At 49.7% G+C, this 13,730-nt stretch overlaps 1 protein-coding gene and 1 non-coding gene across 2 annotated transcripts in view; both read right to left on the bottom strand.

Moving 5' to 3' along the window:
- Positions 1-13,730, bottom strand: part of LOC742042 (collagen alpha-1(VII) chain-like) — a 307,325-nt gene that overhangs the window by 137,293 nt on the left and 156,302 nt on the right. The window lies entirely within an intron of this gene.
- Positions 2,766-2,827, bottom strand: MIR1205 (microRNA mir-1205). Its single transcript, NR_035577.1, has one exon. It is a non-coding gene; the product is annotated as a microRNA mir-1205 (primary transcript).

Raw genomic sequence — 13,730 nt, 5'->3', positions numbered from 1 at the left:
GGCAGGAGTGGGTGAGAACAAGAATTGAGTGATTTCCAATAACAACGCTAGTGTAAACAACCACACTCACCCATGCACCAAACAGGTGACAAATCTCACCAGGTGTCAGACACTGAGAGAATCACCAGGGACACACAAATGGCAAACCCCAGTCCTGCCCCGTGGACCGCACCATCCAAGGTAGAGGGCAGGCAGTCACCAACATGGTGGCAAGTGGCCGATGCGAGCCTAGGACCTGGGATAACAGAGCATGGTGTGAAGTCAGCCTGGGCAGGGGCAGGAAGGCTGCCGTGCGAGGGGTGGAAGATCTCAGAACTGAAAAGATCCTGTCTTGGGCACTTCTAGGAGGAAGAGAAAGCTGCTGGGCAGGGTGAGACCCAGACTCTGTTGAGGAAAGAGAGGAGAGCTGGCCAGCCCGATCTCAATCCCGCAGGCCAGAGGTCCATTGGGGCCCTCTTCCAAACACCTCCTCTTCCCTGACCGCCCCAGTGAGGATCTGACACTACTGCCCATCTGCAAGTAAAATAGGGACTGCTCCTTTGTAAAATAGGGACACTAAAATGCAGATGAGGCCAGGCATGGAGGCTCATGCCTGTAATCCCAGCAGTTTGGGAGGCCGAGGTGGGCGATCACCTGAGGTCAGGAGTTTGAGACCAGCCTGGCCAACATGGTGAAACCCCATCTCTACTAAAAATACAAAAATTAGCCAGGTGCAGTGGTGTGCCCCTGTAATCCCAGCTACTCGGGAGGCTGAGACAGCAGAATCACTTGAACCCAGGAGGCAGAGGCTGCAGTGAGCCGAGATAGCACCCCTGCACTCCAGTCTCGTCAACAAATCGAGACTCTGTCTCAAAAAAATAAAATGCAGACGAACCTCCAGAAGACAAGGACAAAAATCCCAACTGGGTGTGAGAACACCCAGGCCCTAGGCCTTAAGAGGGATGGTAACCCCTAGCCCTGTCATCTACAAATTAAGGTCACAGCAGAGCTAGATGATCTATAACGTCACAGCTGAAGTTAAAAAATTCAATGAGTTGATCACACCCAACTCAAGGTGCTGGCTTAAGGATTAAGAAGGAATACATGTGTCAAAAACCATTAGGCTGCAAAGCAGTGCCACCGATGATCATGTGTACAACAACAACCCCCTAAATGTGTGGCCCACTCCCAGTGAGCCAGCCCTGGGCTCAGAATTCTACATTCATGGCCGGGAGCGGTGGCTCACGCCTGTAATCCCAGCACTTTGGGAGGCCAAGCCAGGTGGATCACGAGATCAAGAGATTGAGACCATCCTGGCCAACATGGTGAAACCCCGTCTGTACTGAAAATACAAAAATTAGCTGGGAGTGCCCCTGCAGGCCCAGCTACTTGGGAGGCTGAGGCAGGAGAATCGCTTGAACCCTGGAGGCGGAGGTTGCAGTGAGGCAAGATCGCGCCACTGCACTCCAGCCTGGGCGACAGAGCGAGACTCCGTCTCAAAAAAAAAATTCTACATTCATTATCTCCTTCGTCCTCACAACAAACCTGGAGAATGCAGAGGTGCTACATTTCTACCCACTTTATAGATCAAAATGTGAAGTTACAGGTTAGTCATTGTTGAAGCCAGAAACCAGGAGTCAGACTCGGGCAGGGGGCCCTCTGCAGCTCCTGAAGGCCATCCCCACTCCCTAAACAAGGTGGAGAAGGTGCGGTTTAAAGAGGAACACCATGGAAGGAAACCAGTGCTTTCTTCACTTTTTAGTCTGGCAAAACAATCCTTCAAGTTGTTCCGTGGTTTGGAGAACAGTAATCTGTATGGGGAACAGGTGCTCAGTGGTACAGACAAGGTTGTACATTTCCAGCCTCAGAGTCTTCAAGGCAGCTTGCTGGTAGGAGAACCTGGACTTGCTCATGCAGTCTTGGGCACAGCCCTCACTTACCTTAGCTGCTCACCCAGCTTGGGGTGGGGCACAGCCCCTCCAGACTCCAGCCCAAACAATCCCCATCACCTCCGCATTTCCTAGTACAACACACAGCACCGAATCTATTCAGTGGCCTAAGCTGGACACCGAAAAGAACATTTTACCCCTTCCTTCCTGTAACCCCAGAGGCTCTTTGTGCACCGCGTTCAGGGACTTCTCTCTTGGGTCTCCAGTGCATCCCTGTCTCCTCCAGCTCAGGCCCCGTCACCATTGGCCACCAGCTTGGACCTCCCTCTGATCTTGTCTTCCTATGGCAGAGGCCATGCTTTCTGAAATGCTAATCTCTCCCTCTCTCACCTCTGCTTAGAATCTGCATCATGAGACCATCGCCCTCAGCACAAAGTCAAAATGGTCTTTCTAGGATCTGGCCTCTGCTTACCTTTCCTGTCTCCCTCCTGCCTCTTCTCTGGGCAAACTTCCTCCTTCCCCTGACCACCCTAAGTCCACACCCTGCGCCCTTCTGTGTGCCTATGGCACCCTGTGTCCCCAGGCAGGCACCTTGGCTGTGATTATCTGATTTCTCATCTAAATTCCTCCCCTATTCGTGCCCCCGCCCCCCGCCCCACACACACACAAGAGAACAAAAAATCTCTAAGGAAAAAGAGCACTTCCAACTCATTCCTGTACTTCCAGAATGCATGCAGCACCATGCCTGGCCTGCAGTATGTGCTCAATTAAACTATTGCATAATGAGAAATACCCTATGTTTTGAAGTGCCCAGGAAATTGAAACAATAATACCCACTCCCCACAAAAAACAGAAAACAGTTATCTACGCCTCAGTTTTTGCGTCTGAAAAATGGAGACAGACTCCAGAACAGGGTTGACAGGAAGGAAGTACCTCAAAGCAAACCCTGCAGAGGCCTTCAGTGATAAGTGTTCACTTTCCCTATCTTCAGCTTGCTGATTTCCCTATCGTGGTGCATCCATCCAGAAGGCCACAAAGATCCTATCTCCCACCAACTGAACTTCAAAAGCATCTTTATCTGCAGAACCCACCTCAAGGAAGGTCGATTCCTAACTTCTCTCGGTGATCCTTTTATTCTGGGCTAGCTAGGCACACCCGCCCAGCCTTATCTGTAATGTCCCCAAGCTGTTGTCTTTCCAGGAAGGGTGTCTCCTATCTACAGGCCTCCAGGAGGCAAGACCAGGGAGGCAAATGGAGGAGAGCCACTCTGAGACCTGAGATCTGGCTTCTGCCACCCTCAAGCTGTGTGACCTGGGACAAATCAACCCATTCATCAGAGGCTCAGCTTCCCCATGTACCCCTCTGTTCAAAAAAGGGAGTAGACTCACGGACCCTCCAACTTGGAAACTGCAGTAACAGGCTGTACTGGACATGTTGAATGAACACCACAATGGCTGCCTAAGCCGATCCCTTCTAGCAAAAGAGGGAGAGTGAAGCAGAAAGAAATCAGGGAAATTTCCAGAAATCATGTCATCCTGGGTTGCCTGCAGATGACAAAACTACCACGTACAGGAGACCCCTTCCAGGAATTACATACTGCATCCGGGGAAGGCCAGAAGTAAGTGCAGACATACATGAAAAGGCAGGCATTAGGGATGGTTAAGTGGATGCCAATTCCCTGCTTCCAGAAATGAACTCAGCCTAATGAAAATTCTGCAGGGGCCTCACCTGTATACTGCACTTGGGGCTAGGAGTGCAAGCACCCAGGGGCTCCTGAGGGGCTGCTCACCTAGGTCCCAACCCCCTTCTGCCATTTCCTAACCAGTTTGTTCTCAGCCTCTTTGAACTTCAGATGCTGAGCAGCTTAACAATGTCTGAACAGCCTAAATCAGCCTCTGGCCCATTAAAGATGTCTGTTTCCTGCCTCCTTTCCTTAAAGAGTTTCAATAAGAAGAGCTCCTTTAAGGGTAGGCACTGGGTCTTTTTTTTTTTTTTTTCCTGAGACAGAGTCTCGCGCTGTTGCCAGGCTGGCGTGCAGTGGCGCTATCTCGGCTAACTGCAACCTCTGCCTCCCGGGTTCAAGCGATTCTCTTGCCTTAGACTACCGAGTAGCTGGGACTATAGGCACGTGCCACCACGTGCAGCTAATTTTTGTATTTTTAGTAGAGATGGGGTTTCACCATGTTGGCCAGGCTGATCTCGATCTCTTGACCTCGTAATCCGCCCGCCTCGGCCTCCCAAAGTGTTGGGATTACAGGCGTGAGCCACCACGCCCAGCCTGGGTCTTTTAACTTTTATATCCCCAGAGTGTAGAATATTTCCAATACCAGAATTCCTTTATAAATGCCCACTAAATGAGTGGATAAGATAAAAACACAAGACAGGAAGCAATCAGGGGACTGATAAATAGTCATCAGTTCGCTTGGTAAAATGCACTCACATGGCTAGCACTCAGGAGACATCCCAAATCTCCCTCCTGCTCTTTCTCCCTTAGAGCCACACAGATGTTCTGCAGGCCTGAGCCCACCTACCCCACCCTACCCCACCCCGCTAAGGGGCAGCACAGAACAGCAGCAAACTATGAGGACCCAGGCCACCTGCTGGGTTCCCATCTTGGTGCTGTGACCGTGACAACTGACTGAAACCCTTAAGACTCCCCTTCGATAGTATCCACTTCACAGTGAGCTAGGAGGACTCTGTGAGTTCAAATATGACATGTGCTTAGAACCAGGCCTGGCACATGACTCCCGTGGCTGTCGGCTATGGGATCATTCGTGCTACTATTGTTATTCCGTACAACCAGATGTTGGAAAAATTCTGGAGTCACCGAGCCACAGAAGGCACACATCCAGATCCCAGATTGCAGCTGTCGAGACACACTTTGAGCCTTGGACTTGGAATCCTAAATCACTGGGTCAAATCCTGGCTCTCACCTACCTCTGGCGCCTGACTTTCTCCTCTCTGAGCCTCAGTTTCCTCCCCTGGAAAGCAGACCTCTCAACCTGCCCTGTCTTCCCCAAAAAGGGGATCAGATAAAACAGAAAGCATAGGCCGGGCATGGTGGCTCATGCCTGTAATCCCAGCACTTTGGGAGGCCAAAGCGGGCGGATGCCTGAGCTCAGGAGTTCGAGACCAGCCTGGGCAACACGGTGAAACCCCGGCTCCACTAAAATACAAAAAATTAACTGGGCATGGCGGTGTGCACCTGTAGTCTCACCTACTCGGGGGGCTGACGCAGGACAATCATTTGAACCCAGGAGGCGGAGGTTGCAGTGAGTGGATATCGCGCCACTGCACTCCTGCCTGGGCGACACAGCGAGACTCTGTCTCAAAAAAAAGAAAGAAAAGAAAAACAAAAAAAGAAGAGAAAAAAACAGAAAGTATGAAGTTTTCTAAGGTTGGTATAGTAGGTGCTGAATAAATATATTCATTTAAATGAATAGATTACAACCTACTCCACACTTGGATCAGCCAACCAACCACTCTGTCCATCCTGTTTGATGCCACGCCCATGTTCCCTTCACCTCACCACCTGTCATTCCCATGTGCCTCTCTGCTTTCTGTTAGGGGCACTCAGCTTTGATCACCCAGCAGGGCTTTTGGTGCCAGGGAATTAGAAACCATGGCCAAGATCTGAGAACATGTCTATCCCCATATCACACAGGCTGCCCGCTGTTTCTCAGCCTTGCCCTGCAGAACAAGGCACGGCAGGGAAGCTGGAAAGTGCACCCACACCTCCCTGCCATGCACATGCTTGTGTGCACCTTGTGTGTGTGTGCACGTTCAGGGGTTGCAGTGCTATCAGCTGTGCAGCACAAGCTGCAAAGCCTCCCAAGGCAAAGAGAAACACTCGCTCCCAGGACCGGGAAGGCCCGAAGAGGAATGAGCTGTTTGGCCCTAGGCAAGTGACTCCTCCTGTATCTCAGTCTGTTCACCTATAAAATGAAGACCATGTTCCCCATGGCCTGCAGAAGACTTTTTTTCTTTTCTTTCTTTTTTTTTTTTTTTTTGAGACGGAATCTCGCTCTGTCACCAGGCTGGAGTGCAGTGGCACAATCTCGGCTCACTGCATCCTCCACCTCCTGGGTTCAAGTGATTCTCCTGCCTCAGCCTCCTGAGTAGCTGTACGGTACAGGCTTGCACCACCACACCCAGCTAATTTTTGTATTTTTAATAGAGATGGGGTTTCACCATGTTGGCCAGGATGGTCTTGATCTCTTGACCTCGTGATCTGCCCACCTCGGTCTCGCATAGTGCTGGAATTACAGGCGTAAGCCACCGTGTCCAGCCAGAAGACATGTTTAAAACCACCCCTGAAACTTGAGTCTGAAGAGGGCTTCATGTCACAGGCTATCATGGTGCTTTTCCTAGTGCTCGGGAGCAGAGTGTGGATCCTGCCATCCCCAAGCTGTGCAACCTGGGGCAAGTGACTTGGCATCTCTGAACCTACACTTCCACATGTGCAAAACAGGGATGGTACTAGTAGCTAAAGTAGAGGTAAATGGTGGTTAAAAAGTTGTTTGAAAAGCATTAAACCACCATGCAAGCTAGGCCAGTGATGACTAGTTAATCACTAGAGAGAATAAAAAGTGATAATGATAGTGATGATGATAATAATAGTAATAATAGTGCCTAGCATAACAGTGAGGCCTATGACACGCCATTCTTAAGATAAAAATGAAAAAATAAGAACAAACTTCTGCTAAAAGGAGGGCTCTAGCGCAAGTGTGAAGCAGACCCTGTTTTCATGTTTTGCAGAGAAACATGAGACTTACAAAAAAATTAAACTGGCAGGGCGCAGTGGCTCACGCCTGTAATCCCAACACTTTGGGAGGCCAAGGTAGGCGGATCACGAGGTCAAGAGATCCAGACCATCCTGCCCAACATGGTGAAATTCCATCTCTACTAAAAATACAAAACTTAGCTGGGCGTGGTGGCGCGTGCCTGTAGTTTCAGCTACTCGGGAGGCTGAGGCAGGAGAATCGCTTGAACTCAGGAGGCAGAGGTTACAGTGAGCCGAGATCACGCCACTGCACTCCAGCCTGGCAACAGAGCGAGACTCCGTCTCAAAAAACAAAAACAGAAAAAACACAACAACAACAAAAAATTAAACTGCAGAGCTGTGTCTTCCCTTCACCATGGAACCTGGAAAAGAGGTGGCAGTCCTTTCTCCTGCAACAGCTCCCTATCTGTACCTACACAGTGTGGAAAGACAGAGCAGAATGTTCAGAGCTCCCTTCTTGCCAGCCAAGGAAAGGCCTTTGATGGTGCTGGATGGATGAGGGGCAGGCCCCTCTCAGCCTCAGCTCCAGCCCCAGCCCTGCCAGCCTGGCTCTGCACCATCCTTCCTGTAGAACAAGCACTAAGGCTCAACCTGGAACAGCTGAGTGCTGGGGCCAAAGCCAAGGCTCTTCCCCTTGAGCTTGGGTCCCAGATGCCCTTCTCACACTCCATTGTGACATACTACAGTTGTAGATGTACCTGTCTACCTCCCCAAGCTCTGAGAGGGCACTAACCCAGGCTATCTCTGTCAAAGAGGTGGTACAGTATGACAGGCAAATTCAAAGGCCTAGAGGCCAACTACCCAGCTACAAATTTAGCTCTTGCAGAAACTAATTGGGCATCTTGGGCAAATTACTAAGCCTCTTGGAGCTTGGCTTTTTATTTGCAGAATAGAAATGATATTACAGCCAGGCGTGGTGGTTCACGCCTGTAACCCAGCACTTTGGGAGGCCGAGGCGGGCAGATCACTTGAGCCTAGGAGTTTGAGACCAGCCTCGGCAACATGGAAAAATCCCATTCCTACTGAAAATAAAAAAAAATTAGCAGGGTATGGTGGAATGTGCCTGTAATCCCAGCTACTCGGGAGGCTGAGACATGAGAATCACTCGAACTTGGGAGGTGGCGGTTGTAGTGGGCCGAGATTGCACCACTGCACTCCAGCCTGGGCGACAGAGACTGTCTCGGGAAGGGGAGGGGAGGGCAGGGGAGGGGAGGGGATTACAGAGTCTTGGGCATAACTCTTATACTGTGTGTTGGAAACTTAGTATCTTGACCTGAACTACCATGAAGCTATTTATGGATTTTATTTATCCCACTTACTGTGAAAATTAATATATTTCCCTGTAGAAATTTTGGGCTTGGTTAGAGGCACTGCCCCAGACACACGGTATATTGGTCTGCTAGGGCTGCCATAAAAAAGGAGTACAGACTGGGTGGCTTTAACAACAGAAATTTATTTTCTCATAATTCTGGAGGCCAGAAGATCAAGTTGAAGGTGTTGGCAGTTGGGTGTCTCCTGAGGCCTCTCTTTGGCTTGCAGATGGCTGTCTTTTCACTGTGTCCACACATGGCCTTCCCTCTCTGTGTGCGCATCCTGGTGTCTCTGTCCAAATTTCCTCTTCTTACAGGGACTCTAGCCCGGTTGGCTTAGGGCCCACCCTAATAGCCTAATTCTAACTTAATTACCTCTTTAAAGGCCCTACCTTCAAATCCAGTCACATTCTGAGGTCCTTGGCACTAGGACTTCAACATATGAATTTGCAGAGACACAATTCAGCCCATAACACATGGTATGATATGCGTACTGTATTGCATTTCTAAAATCTCAAAACAGGATAAACTCCCAAACATAATTCATCCTAAATGTTTTGAATAAAGGATGGAGGACCTGGAGGACAGGCTTGTAGGGTGGTGCAAAGGACAAATGTGGCAGCACACAGAAAGCCCTGGCCCATGGTACAGAGCTCACAGACTCCCAGGACCAAGCCGAGCACCAGTTGCAGAGCAGCAGCTCAGTCATTGCTTCATGGAGGAATCCACGAACTCAGAGGGCCGAATCCTTCTTCTACACTGTATGACTTTGGGGAAGCCACTCCCTGGGCCTCAGTTTGTTCACCTGCTCAAGGCAGGCAACTACCACCTGGGAGAGGCACTGGGGGCGCTGAACCACACCCACAGGTAGAAGTGAGTACTTGTTGGCCTGGCGCAGTGGCTCATGCCTGTAATCCCAGCACGTTGGGAGGCCGAGGCGGGTGGATCACAAGGTCAAGAGATCGAGACCATCCTGGCCAACATAGTGAAACCTCATCTCTACTAAAAATACAAAAATTAGCTGGGGGTGGTGGTGCGTGCCTGTAGTCCCAGCTACTGGCGAGGCTGAGGCCGGAAAATCGCTTGAACCTGGGAAGCAGAGGTTGCAGTGAACGGAGATGGCGCCACTGCACTCTAGCCTGGTGACAGAGTGAGACTGTCTCAAATAAAAAAAAAAAAAAAAGAAGTGGGTACTTGTTGAGTCTCAGTCACAGCAGTCACACAACCACAACAAGACAATTTCATCACAAAGCATCTGTTCTAGTTAAGACATAGGTATTGCAGGCCTCTGTCATCCCTCAGAATGATTCTCAAATAACATTCTGAGGCCCACAAGGAAACTTATGAGTAACGGAGGTCAACTTCACCCTCAAAGGCAAGTCTTTTCTTGGAGCAATGTCAAGCAGTGGCAAAAGTCCATGGTTTTGGTTTCTTTTTGCATATGGTTGTGCCTTACTGCTAGTACTTAAGAGATATTCAAGATGATCAGTATTTCAAGTTTTGTGCATGTTTTGTCCAAAGTCCTGGAGCCAACCTGCCTAGGCCATGCTTTGCATTTATGTATGTATCTTCTGTAGTTGGGATTCTACTGGGAAGGAGAAATTATGAACGAGGCACCTACGTGAGCTGTAGCAAAAGAAAAGAAAAGGAAACAAAAGAAAAGAAGAAGACAGGAAAGAAAAGAAGAAAAAAAATGTTCCAGTCATCTAGGAAGTCCACATAGAAATGAGCTCACAACAGATTTCTTGGAGTAGGGAGAAGGGAATGTCTTCCCTAATCTCAGGAGATCTGGGTTTCAGCTCCAATCCTGCAAGTTAGAGTTTCAGTCTCAGCTTTTTTATCTGTAAAATGGAAGCAAATTACCCGTTCAATTTATCTCATGGTTAATTTGGGAGGGGTGTGGATAGTGCTGTTGCTACCAGAGCAAACATTAGAATGGTTTCTGATACTAAATACTAAATAAACGTTACTATAATAATAAATACTAAATAAATGTTAGCTATTATAATTTATTCTTCTAACTATCTTTATGGCCATCCCCTGATAAAGGTATTCCAAAGAGCCTGATTTTTGCAGATGGAGACAAGAGTGGGGTTTGAGTCAGGTTCTCAGGCAATCTACAGGCTGATATCTCCAACATCAAGGTCTATCTGTTTATTCGTTTTACGCAGAGTCCAGTAAAAGCATTCCTGCACAGGGAGGTTGCAGTAGGGTGATCTCCCAGCAGATCAGGGCCAAGATACTCCAGGACAATTCAAAAGGACAGAGATTACCCAGCCTGACCTTCAAAGCAAGAGTAAGTAATGTGCCATAACCGTCAGTTCAGAGCCAAATTCCAGACAGGCCCTTGTTCTCCCATTGAGGAAGGACAGAGAAGCTTCTGCCTACTGGAGAGAATGACCTGAAAAATGCAGGCACGGGCTGGACGCGGTGGCTCACGCCTGTAATCCCAGCACTTTCGGAGGCCAAGGCGGGCGGATCACGAGGGCAGCAGTTCGAGACCATCCTGGCTAACACGGTGAAACCCCGTCTCTACTAAAAACATAAAAAATTAGCCGGGCGTGGTGGCGGGCACCTGTAGTCCCAGCTACTTGGGAGGCTGAGGCAAGAGAATGGCGTGAACCTGGGAGGTGGAGGTTGCAGTGAGCTGAGATCGCGCCTTTGCACTTCAGCCTGGGCCACAGAGCGAGACTCCGTCTCAAAAAAAAAAAAAAAAAAAAAAAAAATGCAGGCACAACCTAGGTGCAGACACAGCTTGCGATTCTAAACCATGAGACCTTACTGAGCTCCCCAGACTGTGCCTCTGTTGCCTTATCGGAAAATGAGGGCACATATTACATTTTGTTTCAAAGTATGACTATAAAGCCAATGGAGAAAAAAGACTTAGCACAAAATAGGTACCCAAAACATGCCAGTTCTTTCTAGAATAGGGTGTTTAAAGAAAAAAAATTGCAGATCTTCAAGATGTAAAGGAAGCATCAAATGAAATGAGTGAGGAAACCAGGGGTCTGGAAACAGGGAAGGGGCTTTGCAGCCCTGGGGAAATTTGTGCTGAGTAAGCAATGAGACAGCGAGTGTTAAGACAGCCTCAGAGCTCAGGGAGCTCAAAGGGCTTTAACAGACATGATCTCACTGGGATTTTTTTATTAGCTTCTTAGACAGTTTAACAGGTTCCTCCAGCTCTGCTGAGACAGTGAAACTGTGGGCTCCTCTGGCCTCCCTGGGCACATGGAGGCCAGGGCAGTCTTTCTGAACCTGCTTGGGTGGCAAAGGCCCAAGATCTGTTTCTTGATCTACAGTCGGTCATGAGCCAGGCATTGCAGAAGGAAATTCATTTTTTAAAAATAAATTTCCTAGAGCAACATTGAAAGAATTCTGTTTTTTGGCCAGGCGCGGTGGCTCACGTCTGTAATCTCAGCACTTTGGGAGGCCAAGGCAGGCAGATCACGAGGTCAGGAGTTCGAGAGCAGCCTGGCCAATGTGGTAAAACCTCGTCTCTACTAAAAACACAAACATTAGTCGAGCGTGGTGGCATATACCTGTAATCCCAGCTACTCGGGAGGCTGAGGCAGGAGAATCGCTTGAACCCAGGAGGTGGAGGTTGCAGTGAGCCGAGATCACGCCACTGCACTCCAGCCTGGGCAACAGAGTGAGACTCCATCTTAAAAAAAAAAAAAAAAAGAATTCTGTTTTTGTTTTTCTAAGGAGCAGAGCAGCATGGAAAGAAGGGAGGCTTTGGGATCAACCCTGGGCTTAATTCCCAGCTCAGCTGCTTCCTGGATGTGTTTCTTAGTCTGCAAAATAGGGCAAACAGTTCTTCCCTTGAAGGACAGTGCCAAGGACCAGTGCAATGACAAATGTGAGGTTCAGGCACAGTCTAGGCATGTGATGACCGGGGGAGGCTTGCTGTTGATATTGTACTCCTTTGTTACACGCCTTTTAGTTTCTCCTAGGGGTATTCATTCAGCTCTAATCTCAAGACCTTTCTGTGATCTGATGTCCCTCAGATGTCAGATCCATGCTGTGACGCTGTCTTCCTTTTGATCAGCCTGAGGCCTGCATCAAATCTACCCACTGGCCTTGCCCTGGGTTTCCTACCCAGGGCCCTACCCCTGAGCTCTCTGCTAGTGCACGGGTATGACAACAACACGGCTGTGGACACTGCTGTGCAGGGAGCTTTGCCTCAGGAATATTGAGCTCCAGCAGTGCACTGGGTTAGAAGGAGCAGGTGGGATGACAGTTTCCCAGGAGGGTCCTCTCCCTCTCTAAGGAAGCCTCTGTTCCCTCTTCAGTAAGACAGGGGCACCGGCTATGGTGGCTCACGCCTATAATCCCAGCACTTTGGGAGGCTGAGGCAGGTGGATCATGAGGTCAAGAGTTCGAGACCAGTCTGGCCAACATGGTGAAACCCCATCTCTACTAAGAATACAAAAATTACCCAGGCATGGTGGCACATGCCTGTAATCTCAGCTACTTGGGAGGCTGAGGCAGGATAATCGCTTGAATCCGGGAGGCGGAGGTTGCAGTGAGCCAAGATCATACCACTGCACTCCAGCCTGGGCGACACACCAGGACTCCATTTGGAAAAAAGAAAAGAAAAGACAGCGGCTTGCATTCCCATATGATTGCCCAATGGAGTGAGATAATGTCTGTGAAATGGCTTATAAACTGTAAAAGTGCTGAGCAGACTGAGCTGTTAGCCATCCTCCCTCCTACACCTCCTCACTCGAAGGTGCTCCTCGTGAGCACCTGAATCTTGAGTGTGAGGGAAGGAGACATAAAGGAGAATTCCCAGCCCAGGCCCTTTTGGGTGAAAGTCAGTCCTCCCAGGTCAGTCTTTAGTTCTGGTGACACATCTGTCTCCTAAGTGACTGCCAGCTGTCTCTTCCCATCCCCCAATCAGCTTTTCTCCCAAGAGTCCTTTAAGCAAATTCCATCTGAGCCTGGTGACCCCTGGGCCCCGGTGCTTATCTGAGACAGTGGGAAACTCCTCCACCTTCAGGTTCAGGAGTGGAGGCAGCGTGGAGCAGTGGTTGGAGCTCCCACGCTTGAAGCAGGACCAGCCTCACCTGGGAAACTGGCCGCATCTCCCCACATGGCACAACAGCTTTGTGGCTAAGCGCTGGACAGGCAGATGGCATACAGGAGCTGGGACACCCAGAAACACCCAGGTCTCAGCCTCCCACTCCTATGCAGGAAGAGTAATAACAGCATGCCGCCCGGGGCTATTGGGTGCTAACCCCAGGACTTGGCACACAGTAGCACCCAAGTGAGGTGAGCTGCTTTCTGCGGTTAGCATTCCCACTGTCAAGCCTACATCATCAGTAAAAGGGAAATTAGAAGAGCATGTGCCCCGGAAGTTTATTAAAAGGATTAAATGAGAAGATTCATGTAAAGTGCCTAGCACAGTCTCTGACACTTAGTAAGTGCTCAATAAATGAGCTTTCTAATGGCTTAAGTTAGAGGGAAACTCCCGTCCTCTGGCACGCAGCTTTTCCAGGAACCCGGGCCGCCAGGGAAGGCAGGGGACAGCCTCAGCTGGAAGCAGAAGAGTCTCTGGCCTGTGACTAAGGCACAGCGAGTCAGAATCCAGCCGCTGGGCAGGGCCAGCTTGGGCCGATGCCTGGCCTGGCCCCCATTCAGGGTGATGCGTTTTTACCGTAAGGTCTGGGTGACTCCACAGCCAGCACTGGGCCTCCCTGTCCCTGGGTGGGGCCTGACACTCACCCATCAACCATGACAGCCGCTTCGTAAAAGAGGCGGGGACTC

Source organism: Pan troglodytes, chromosome 7 (genome assembly GCF_028858775.2).
Source record: "Pan troglodytes isolate AG18354 chromosome 7, NHGRI_mPanTro3-v2.0_pri, whole genome shotgun sequence".
Lineage (NCBI taxonomy): Eukaryota > Metazoa > Chordata > Mammalia > Primates > Hominidae > Pan > Pan troglodytes.
Note: the sequence above shows the minus strand (reverse complement) of the source record. Positions and strands in the feature narration are given on the sequence as shown.